Below are 10,740 nucleotides of genomic sequence, written 5' to 3'. Positions count from 1 at the left end.
CTGTAAGGCGCTCAGTGCCATAAGCGAATAGTTATGACACAGAGGACGCATGTGGATGATTTTTTTACGTGGTAGAATTATCGGCCGCCTGGAATGTGGGTGTACTCAGATGGAAGTATCCGAGGAACTTGGAATTGCGAAAAGTGTCATCTCTAGGCTTTGGCAATGATTCCAAGATAACGGAAATGTCAGTAGACGTTACAGTACAGGTCGCCCCCGAGTTACAACGCAGAATGAAGACCGGTATTTGACAGTAACTGCCAAAAGAAGTGACGACCTGTCTCGTCAGCTATCTGCAGCCACGGGTACTACAGTTTCAAGGCAAACCGTGTACAGACGTTTGGGAGATATTGGTCTATATGCTCGCAGGCCTGTCAGATGTGTTCCGCTCACGGCAACTCACTGTCGCCAGCGATTAGCCTGGAGTAGAGAACATGCAATGTGGACATCGTCACAATGGGCTTGTGTGATGTTTTCCGACGAGTCCAGGTTTAGCTTGCAGTCTGATTCACATCGGACTTTCATATGTAGAACGCCAGGTACCCGTTACCACCAAAACAACATCATTGAACAAACGACACCATTATGGTGGTGCAGCATTGCTCGTTTGGGGTGGAATTATACTGGGTTCCAGAACAGATCTGCATGTTCAAACCGGAACCATGAAAGCCCAAATTTATCGGGACATCATTCTGGAACAACATGTACGTTTGTTTAGGGGTGCCATGGGCGCAGAATTTGTGTTTATGGATGACAACGCCCGTCCTCACCGAGCAAACATCGTAAACGAATGCCTTGAATCTGAGGATATAACCCGTATGGAATGGCCAGCATTCTCACCTGACTTGAATCCGATAGAGCATGTGTGGGATATGCTTGGCCGACGAGTTGCAGCCCGTCAACCACCTCCTACATGTGTACCGGAACTTCGATGGTTATGTCTTTTTTTTTTATACTCAGAGAAGTTGGTGTGCTAACCCCTCAATGCGGGACTCCCTGCGGTAGCAATCTTTTCTGTGGTAATGTCGCCGTTTCTGTTGTACCCCTGTGTGAAAGTTTTCTGACAAGGACGAACCGGGTATCAAACTCGCGACACCTCTAAACATCCTTTGGTACTTTAGGCGAGTATCTTATTGACCTGGGCTACTGCACCCACATCCTAAAGTAATGTCAAAGTTCATGGAAGAATTCGGTACAACATGTATCTGAGCAGTAGAGTTCTGATCGCTGATGGAAAGCCTTCATACCCTCTAGGTCACTTACTGGCCTGGTCCCCAGCTCTCTAGGTAAATCTCTTAATAGGTCACTCGCTGACCTCATTCTTGACTAGGTCACTTTTTCAGTCACTCACATGCTTGCACATTTTGTTGGCTCTTTTGGCCACACACTGACCTAGTCCCTCATTCGAGGTTCTTCTTTTGGTTGCTCACATGAATGCACACTCTCTAGGTTACTCTTTTTGGCCCTTGCTCACTCTTTTGAGTCTCACTAATGTGGTACCGCACGAACATGGTTCCTCGCTATCTAGGTCACTCCACACATACTCACACACTACCTGATTCTCTCGGTAACTCACTGATGTGTGTGTGGGGGGTTCCTCACTCTCTAGATAACTCTTCTGGTCACACACTGACCTAGTCCCTTGTTTTTGAGGTCACTATTTTGGTTTCTCACATGCTTGCACACTCTCTAGGTCCCCTCTTTCAGTCACTCACCTGGTTCTTGCTCTCTAGGTAGAGGTGGATTTGTGGTTTTGCCATCCATCACATTTTAGTTCCATTTTCTTGATCACTCATTTGCCGCCACTTCGAGCTTGCTGCCCTTGGCTATAGCCCTCCCCCCCCCACCCTGTAAATACGCCTCTCTGCATATACAGTGGAACCTCATTTATACATCACTCAGTTACACAACTTTTATATTTATAGACCTGCCAACCTTCAGAAGGTGAAAATCCTAAAGCTACCTTACAAATATACAGACTACACACATACAATTAATTTAAAAAAATCTAATAAACATGCTTTTACCTGCCAAATATTTTTTATGGCCATAACGAGAACCAACATAAGTAATACATGATGTGACCATATCAGTGGCGGTCTTAGGGCAGTGCGACCTGTGCAATTACACAGGGCACCAAATAATAGGTGGTGCCGAAACAAGTTTAAAAATTAGATATAAATTAGTAGAAAATACCCTTTTATTGGTATTTTTATAAAAAAAATACCATAAAAAATACTTTATACATATAAAATGACCGAGATGGGAAAATTTGAGTACATGTAGTTGATTTTTAAAGAATTTATGAGCAGTAAACATATGTACATACAGCATAAACAGATGTTAGTCATGATAAAACACACACTCAAACTTTTTTGTACCCCTCGAGGATATATTGGACAACTTTTTTATTTGTTCTGTAAAAATCTGCTTACATCGCCCTCACTTCCCCCCCCCCCCCCGAGTTCCATGCAATTTGGTGCCTCAGAAACACTAGAATGAACGTCAAAACTCTGAAGTGAAAGGACAAAAAAAAAACTGACAAAATCTTGTTCTTTTGAATGCATTGCTATGAAGTAATTAAAACTGGTTGTTTTTTTTAATTGTAGGGAGGTCAAGGGGATCAAAAATAGGTCATACACTGGTAGAGATTTTGTCCCAAGCAGCTCCTGATTGCAACATATGTGTGTGGACTGAAAAATTCCAAAAACCTCACATACACAACTAAACACCTTTTTGGAGTTTAATACACTTACGTTTCAGATATCCAAGCCTAGGATGAAGCAGGTGAAAAGGTCAAAGCTTTCTAGATACTATTATTCTAAAACATATTTTCCCAAACTTTTTTTCATCTTCCCTTCTTCAGAATTTTTTTTCTTCTCATCGCCCCCCCCCCCCCGGACCATTCCATCGCCCACCAGGGGCAATATTGCCTACTTTGGAAAACACTGTTCTAAAAAAATGTCAATTTTCTCAATATTAAGTGGTTTTTTCCATGAAATCATTCTAATAACCACAGATTTATAGAAGCAATCGGCAATTTTTAGAAAATAAGTTTGGAATTTCGTTAACTAGTGACGTCTGTGGTATATAAATGATATTGTAGAATATATATGAAATAATATTCTCACTATGAAATATTGACCAGCATACTAATGCATATTCAATTATTTACCAGCTGTCCTGCAATCAAACGCACATAAAAAAACCCTTTCAACGTGAACAGGCTGCCATGTGTTTGTTTACGATTGCAGATTTGAATGGCTTTGACCACCATTTATACAGGGCACTTAAGAGTTCAGGTGATGTTGCAAGAGCATTTTGATGGGGTTGGATGGGGTTGGGGATCACTTTTGTTTCTTTTCTTAATTTTTCACATTTTTATTTTTTCATGTTGACTGTAATGATTGGAACCCGGCAATATGAATTCATAATCTGGAAGCCCTCCAAAATCTGGCATTTCCAGGCTAAATCCGAAAAGTTGGCAGGTCTGTTTATATGACATTGTACGACCCGACCCATAACGTAGGGAAACAAAAAAAGCTTTTTTAATCACTCACTTATTTTTTCCATCCTCCTTTCTCCATGGCATGGTAATAATCCACATTATATATTGGAATAATTCAAAGGGCATCCACACGTGCTTCACATTCACAGAATTGAATGGACAGCACATTTTTACTGTAGTATTATAACTATAGTATATTAGTATATAGTATAGTATTATTAGTATATAGTATAGTATTATTAGTATATAGTATAGTATTATAGTATAATTTATTTTTTTTGGTGAATTTTATTCTTTAGTAGACTAAAGAATAAAATTCACCAAAAAAAATAAATTTCGCTGGGTTTAAAGTCATTGCTCAACCCAAAAGCAGTAAATAATGTAAAAAATTGGTGCTGAAACACAACTGCAAGCGGAATATACAGCACCAGCACAATGAAAGCAAAATGACATGAAGTTTAACAATATAGAAAACATTTCGTCCAATCGCTAACATACCTATGTGAGAATATGCAAATTAAACACAAAAGAGGGAAAATACATAATGTCCCGCAATCAACTGACTGGAATAGCAAGAAAATGGTGATAGATATTAGCCATTCTTGGGAATAAAAATGTGGGAAGTCAGGAATTTCAGATATGTCATTCATGTTGCAAGGGGACAAATAGTTATTAAAATAAAAATAACTTTTTATATGGGACACACTGTGCCATAAACCCAATTAGAAAGTTGATGCCCTGTCTCTCCCAATGCAAAAAAAAAAATTCTTCTAAGTGTAATATTTGCAGATATATCAGAATTCCAAAATCGGAGAAAAGTTGGGAAATTGGGTGAGTTTTTAACAACTATATAACCCCTTGAAACATGAACAACGTAACTGACTTCACACATTTATATCCTGCAAGAATGACCTTAATATCTGTCACTGTTTTCTTACAATCCTATTTTGAAAACCGTCAGTCGATTGTGGGACAATATGTATTGGATTGTTCAGAAAGTAATTTTGTTTCTTTTTATGAAAATGAAGCTACGAATCAACAAATGATAGCTGAGCCTGGAGCAAGTCAAAAAAAATGTAAGCATTTTTAGTGAATCAATAAGATGGTAGCCTAGTGCCGTTATTATTGTTTCACTATGCAGTTTTAAAGCCCTAGTACAGTGATTCTCAACCTTTCTGAAAACAAGGACCAATAAAATGTCTGAGACAATTTGACAGACCACTTGTCCAGTATTATGGACATTCCTGTCATTTTTGTTGTTCCGATTTTTTTAATAATACTTATTTGAATTTGTATAATACCAGTCGTAATACACAGCAATTTCATAATATAAATTATATTTTGATATATAATCATGGCAAAAATTATAAGTAATATTCATCTCACATATTTGTCAGGTTATGTTTTGTCCTCACTTTTTTGAAATTTTAATTATGATTGGTGATTGGGCCTACTTCTAACAATGTTTTTGATGACAATTGGCAATGTTCTGTATTTTACGGAATATTATTTATGATCCCAGTTTAATGAATTTTATTTTTCTGAATGAAATATGGTCATCAGATCATTTGAATACTTTTTCATGAAATACATTTTTTTAAATACATTTGCAGTAGCTGTTTATTTCCCACACCTTCAACAATTTTAGCAGTAATTAGCAAATTACACTTAAAGCAATGAATTACAATTTTTTGCCTAATTTAGTGATATCCAGAATTTAGGATCGTAATTTCCTGCATTCTCTTCAATACGCAATATCCTATATGGATATTACTAATATCAATAATAACGGATGAATAATTTGATCAAGTCTGCCTGTGCAGACTACCTATGCCATCATCGTGGACCATTTTAGGTTGAGAAATACTGATCCAGTAGACAAACAAGACAGTAAAATCCAGTCTGAGCAGGCAAGCACAGAGAAAATAAAAATAACCAAGGTGTTATATTTAGTGACTTTCTAAAGGGTATCTAAACTCTGCGCTACCCAAAAAAAATAACTAATCTGATCCCCTTTCCCTTTTGGTGAATCTTTGCAGGAGGAAAGAAAAAATGTATTTTACTGAAAGAAGGAACAAAAAAATGAACACTCCAAGAATTAAGAATGCCAAACCTCTTCGCCAGTCTGTGCTTCAGCCCCCCCCTCCCTCTCGAGTGCTTAGATCATTGTTCAAGAGGATGCATCACACAGCCTCCAGCTTTAACTCTCCAGGTCGAGTTACCGAGATCCACCACGGGGAGGTATACGGACCGACTTGCCTTTGAGAGGTGTGGCTCCCTCAAGCCTTGGACCATACCAGACCAGCATCAAATGGTTGCCTCCATGCCCAGCCCTTAGGGGCTGATTGTGGGATTACTGACGGGCCAGGTAGGCCTATGAAGAATGTGAAAGAAAGACTGATTGGTGTATGTCAGAAAGTTTTGTCTTAGTCTGGTCAAAATTGATCATGGCTTAAAGAAATTTTGCCTGGGTAATTTGTTTTTTCTTTTTTTTGCAATGCAGCCACACCTGTAACGATTGGAGGAGAGCAAAGTTCAAAAGCAGTCCACATGAATTTATTATAAGTTTAGCAAAAAATTCACATCAGAGTTTAAATAAGTGATCAATTATATGTGTCAACAGCAGACCATCATAGGACCCCTTTTATATATTCAAAATTGAAGTGCCAAGGTAACAACAGGTTTTTATTTGGTTTTTTTTTCGTTCAGCAAGTGCCTTTTGCTCGGGGTGGATTTTTTTTTTTTTTTTTTTTTTGTATTTTGAGTGATAAATAGGTATCAAGATATATCATGAGTAGAAGGTTGTTGACCATTACTCTCAAGTAATCAATACAAAAAGTAATATATAGATGCCAAGTTAATAACGCAAAAGGGGGATAAATAGGTGCCAGTTTCAAAATTTCAAGAAAAAATTAAAGTGGGAATATATCCCTAAAAATTTGAGATAAATAGGTGCCAATTATTTACAGTTCAAAGTAATATATATATATATCAAACATTTCCCTATGGGAGTGAGGTGTTTGAGCAGGTGCCAATTATGTACAGTTCAAGGAATTAAAAATGTTTTAAATTAAACATTCCCCAGGGGAGGTGGAATATTTGCTTAGGTCGTCTGTAAATTTTTCTTCTTGAAATCCTAGGCGGTGGAATTTCGTTATAATTCACAATCTCACTAATATGAGAGTACGCAGAATTGGGCATTCAATCAAATTGGTTTCTGTTAAGTTTTTTAATGTATTTCCATATATGACTAATATTGAGATCATGTCTTATATTTTTATTTCTAACATACCAAGAGGTGCCCCAGTAAATTTTCTCAATGTTTTGTTTTGACTAGTTTGAAAAGACTTAATGTTCGCTTTGTTGGCATATGCCCATGCTGGGAAGGCATTGAAAAAAGGAAGGTCTGATAATAGATTTGTATAATAAAATTTTATTTTTCATGGAAAGTTTGGCTCTGGGAAAAGTAATTTTGTTTAGAGCCCCTAGGATACTATTATCCTTGTGTCATACATATCTAATGTGCTGTTTGAATGTCAATGCACTGTTAAGAATACATCCCAGATATTTAATTTGATTAACAGGAATAAGTGAATGATTGTTGAGTCTTCGAAGCCTGGGAATTTTTTTGCATCTAGTGAACCAGATGAACTGGCATTTGTTACTATTTAATACTATGTCAGAATATTGACACCATTCTGTAATGTCATCTATAGTGTCTTGAAATATATCGACAGCATCTCCTGCATTTTTATTTGCTGAGTAGTGTTACAGTCCCACTTATCGAAGGCCTTATTGATGTCCAAGAAAGCCGCAGCAGCATATTCTTTGTGATTATAGGTGTCAGTAATAAATTCTGTGACTCTGAGTAGCTGAGTCATGCAGGAATGTTCCCCTCTGAAGCAGTGTTGCTCAGGTCTTAAAATATTGTTTGCGTCAATGTACGATTTCAGTCAAGTAGCTAAAATTTTTTTCGTAAATTTTACTGTTGTTTGTCAAAAGACTGATAGGATGATATGAGGTTGGAAGGAGCATGTCATTCCCATTTTTGTGAATAGTTTTGATGATTGAATGGTTCCAGGGCTTAGGGAAATAGTGAATTTTGAGTGCTGAGTTGAAAATTTCTGCATATGCTAAGAGTATATTAAATGGCAGATTTTTTAATGTCGTGTTAGATATGTTATCATATCCGGATGCTTTTTTAATTTTGAGATCAGATGATGTCTATAACTTCATTAATGTTGGTTGGCTGAATTTGTTCATCATATTTATAAATATGTTGATAAACATAACAGACTACCCTATTTTTCAGCTCAATTTTAATATGTAATGATTGGACATGATTTGGTGAGAATTGTTTTTGTATGCCTCTGCAAAAGTCTCTACAATTTCGTTATCTGTAAATACCATACCTCCTGGACCCAAAATTTTATTTATTTTTCTATTATTATATGGTTTACAAATTTTCCAGGCTTTCCAGATGTTACTGTTTTCACGTGGCATTTTCTATAAAATCTGTGAATCTATTATTTATGAAATTTTGTACTTAGAGTTTAATTTCTTTATTTAGTTTGTTCAATGTTACTTTGGCTGAACGTCTTCTGTATTTCTGCTAAAGGCTTCTGACACGATTTTTATGTCTTATTTTTTATTTCCTTTGTTAGGCCATATTTATTTTCTTTTTGTGTGACAGTTATTGTGACATTTCTTATTGTGACAGTTGTAGATTAATCTAATGCTTGGTGAATTTTACTTGTAATTTGTTCTACTGCACTGTTTATTACTGAAGCAACTGGAGGGATACTATTATGTGTACCTTCAGAGGAGAGAATGTCCTTAAATTTATTCCAATCAGTTCTTCTGAAAACTTTTTGTTTGTGAGAAACAGGATAATCTATTTGAAAAAAGATAGGATTGTGCGGGGAGTTCAAGATGGTTTTTGTATACATATGAATAGTGTAGAGAAAATTCTTTGATATGCCAAAGTCAATGACATCAGGACGATATCTAGGACATGAAGGGATATGCGCAGGTATGTCAGATGAGTGATGATTCCAAGAAATTGTCCAAACAAAATTTTCTGAGGATACGCCCACATCTATTGCTTCCTCTACTATTGAAAATGTTATTTTTGCTATTCCAATCACCTGCCAGTGATGTAGGTGTAGTGGTGTTAAAAATATATTCCAGAAGAGGTAAATAAATAGTATTTCTCGGTTTGTATACTGAGAAAAAGTTTAATGGGGTTCTGTTGATGTAAATTGTTACTGAGCAAATTTCCATCTGGGTGGAGAGTGTTAACCTGGTAAGGGATATCAGCTTTGATATATATGGCTGTCCCTCCTCCTCTATTATGCAACTGATCTTTTCTAATCTCGTTGTAGCCATTTATTTTGATTTTTTGGCTTGGTAATAGCCAAGTTTCTGAAACCAAATTATGTCGACCTGATTGATAAAAAGTTCTTCCTTCAGTTCTCTTATACTATTTTTAGACCATTGGCATTCCAGGCCATAATGCACAATGGTCTACTGAATGTTGGTACTAATTGTACCAATTTTTAGGCTAAAGAATTAAAATCAGAAATTGGAGAATTTGTTCTATTTTATCCTTAGGATACCAGCATTATTCAATGTTTGACAAAATATACCACTAAGCTGATTAATTTCAGTTGTATTACTGTTTGAGTAATTAGTTGATGAGGTTAAAGTATTGGTGTCTTTGCTACTTGTCGTAGAAGTGGATTTGGAAATTATCTTGGTAGCAACAGTGTTTACTGATGGGTGATCTGTAAGTGAGCCATGATTGTTAGTGTCATTGCTACTTGTCATAGTGGGGGGTTTGGTGATTATCGTGGCAGCAATAGTTCTAGTTGATGAGTGATTCTGTAAGTAAACCATGATTGTTATGGTCAGAATTTATGTTGTTAGTATTGGGTTCAAAACTTAGTGAGAGATTCGTTCGTTTGAGATATTGTGATATTAAGTCTTTCAGTAAATGTTAAGAACTGGTGTAATACTTTACTGTAATTGAACTTGGCTTGCCTTTCAATTAATTCAAATTTGAGTTCTTGGTTTCGAAGATATATTTTGGAAAGAGAGAAAATTCAACTGCCCCTGCGGGGAATCGAACCCACGTCCTTTCACTTTCCGGGTGAACGCCCTAGACCACTAGACTACAGAGGCAACGAATCTCTCAATCTTTCCTAGGAGCTCGTGTACACTGAAAGGGACTGTACATGGATGGCCGGACCAGACTCCAAGGAAATTGTCATCATGCTTTATTCTGGTTTAATGCAGGTCTAGCTTTACATCCAGAAAAAATTGCTGTGTGCGGACCTCCGCAATGAAAGCATTTAATTTTGTTTATATTGCCTTTATCCTGGCAAAGTCGGGTCTCGTGTTGTTTGGCACAAAATGCACAATTTGGTGTGATCTTGCACCGATATGAACTATGTCCATAATTTTGGCAAGATCGACATTGAATTGGACTTTGTAGCCCTTTATAACGTTCAATTTCGATGGGTATACCGGATATACTAGTAATGTTAGCAAATTCCTTCTCAGCGATGGGAATTTCCACTAGGTATAGTGGTAGAGCTCTTCCAGTATGGTAATTCTTCATGTTGCTAATTTTCACTGGGTTGAATTTCTGCTGTTCTACATTTTTTTTTTTATTTCCTGTATGTTAATGTTCGCAGGCAGCCCACGAACTACAAATTTGAGTGTACGTTCACTCTGAGTAAAGTATGTGTAGTATTTAAACTTTTTGCTGTCAAAAAATTTTGTGATAGATCTGTGATCTTTTTTGGAAAAAACCTGTACAACCACAGCCTCAAAGCAGAATGTTTTGCGATGTTCTGCAACGAGCCCTCAGCTGACTGAAAATGTTCTGCAGTAAAAAAATTTGCATATACATAATAGCGTTTTTCTACACTATTCTTGAAATTCTTCCAGATTGTTCTACAACAGCACTGGTTGTTCTGCGACGTAGGCCTACGTCACACATTTTGGCACATTCTGCTTTGGGGAACCACAGTATTACTGGTGGGTTTCGCTGTTGGTGGAAAGTCGCACAATTTTTTGGCTGCCATGAAATCATTGATCCAATTTTTCCCCCAGTCAGAAAGAATAATTGCTGGAATTTTAGTGTGTCGTCTGTTGGTATTACTATCGATTGTTCTTCTCACTGATTGAGTATTAGCATTGGTCAGATTAGATTTCTTTTTTTCTCC

At 36.9% G+C, this 10,740-nt stretch overlaps 1 non-coding gene across 1 annotated transcript; it reads right to left on the bottom strand.

The window, feature by feature from the left end:
• Nucleotides 1–9,617: 9,617 nt before the first annotated feature.
• TRNAS-GGA (transfer RNA serine (anticodon GGA)) lies at nucleotides 9,618–9,691 on the bottom strand. Its single transcript has one exon. It is a non-coding gene; the product is annotated as a tRNA-Ser (tRNA).
• Between the last annotated feature and the right edge of the window lie 1,049 nt (nucleotides 9,692–10,740).

The sequence above is a fragment of the Pholcus phalangioides genome, unplaced genomic scaffold, assembly GCF_987345545.1.
Source record: "Pholcus phalangioides strain wild (caught in Gottingen) unplaced genomic scaffold, Ppha-v1.0 ptg000017l_1, whole genome shotgun sequence".
Taxonomy (NCBI): domain Eukaryota; kingdom Metazoa; phylum Arthropoda; class Arachnida; order Araneae; family Pholcidae; genus Pholcus; species Pholcus phalangioides.
Note: the sequence above shows the minus strand (reverse complement) of the source record. Positions and strands in the feature narration are given on the sequence as shown.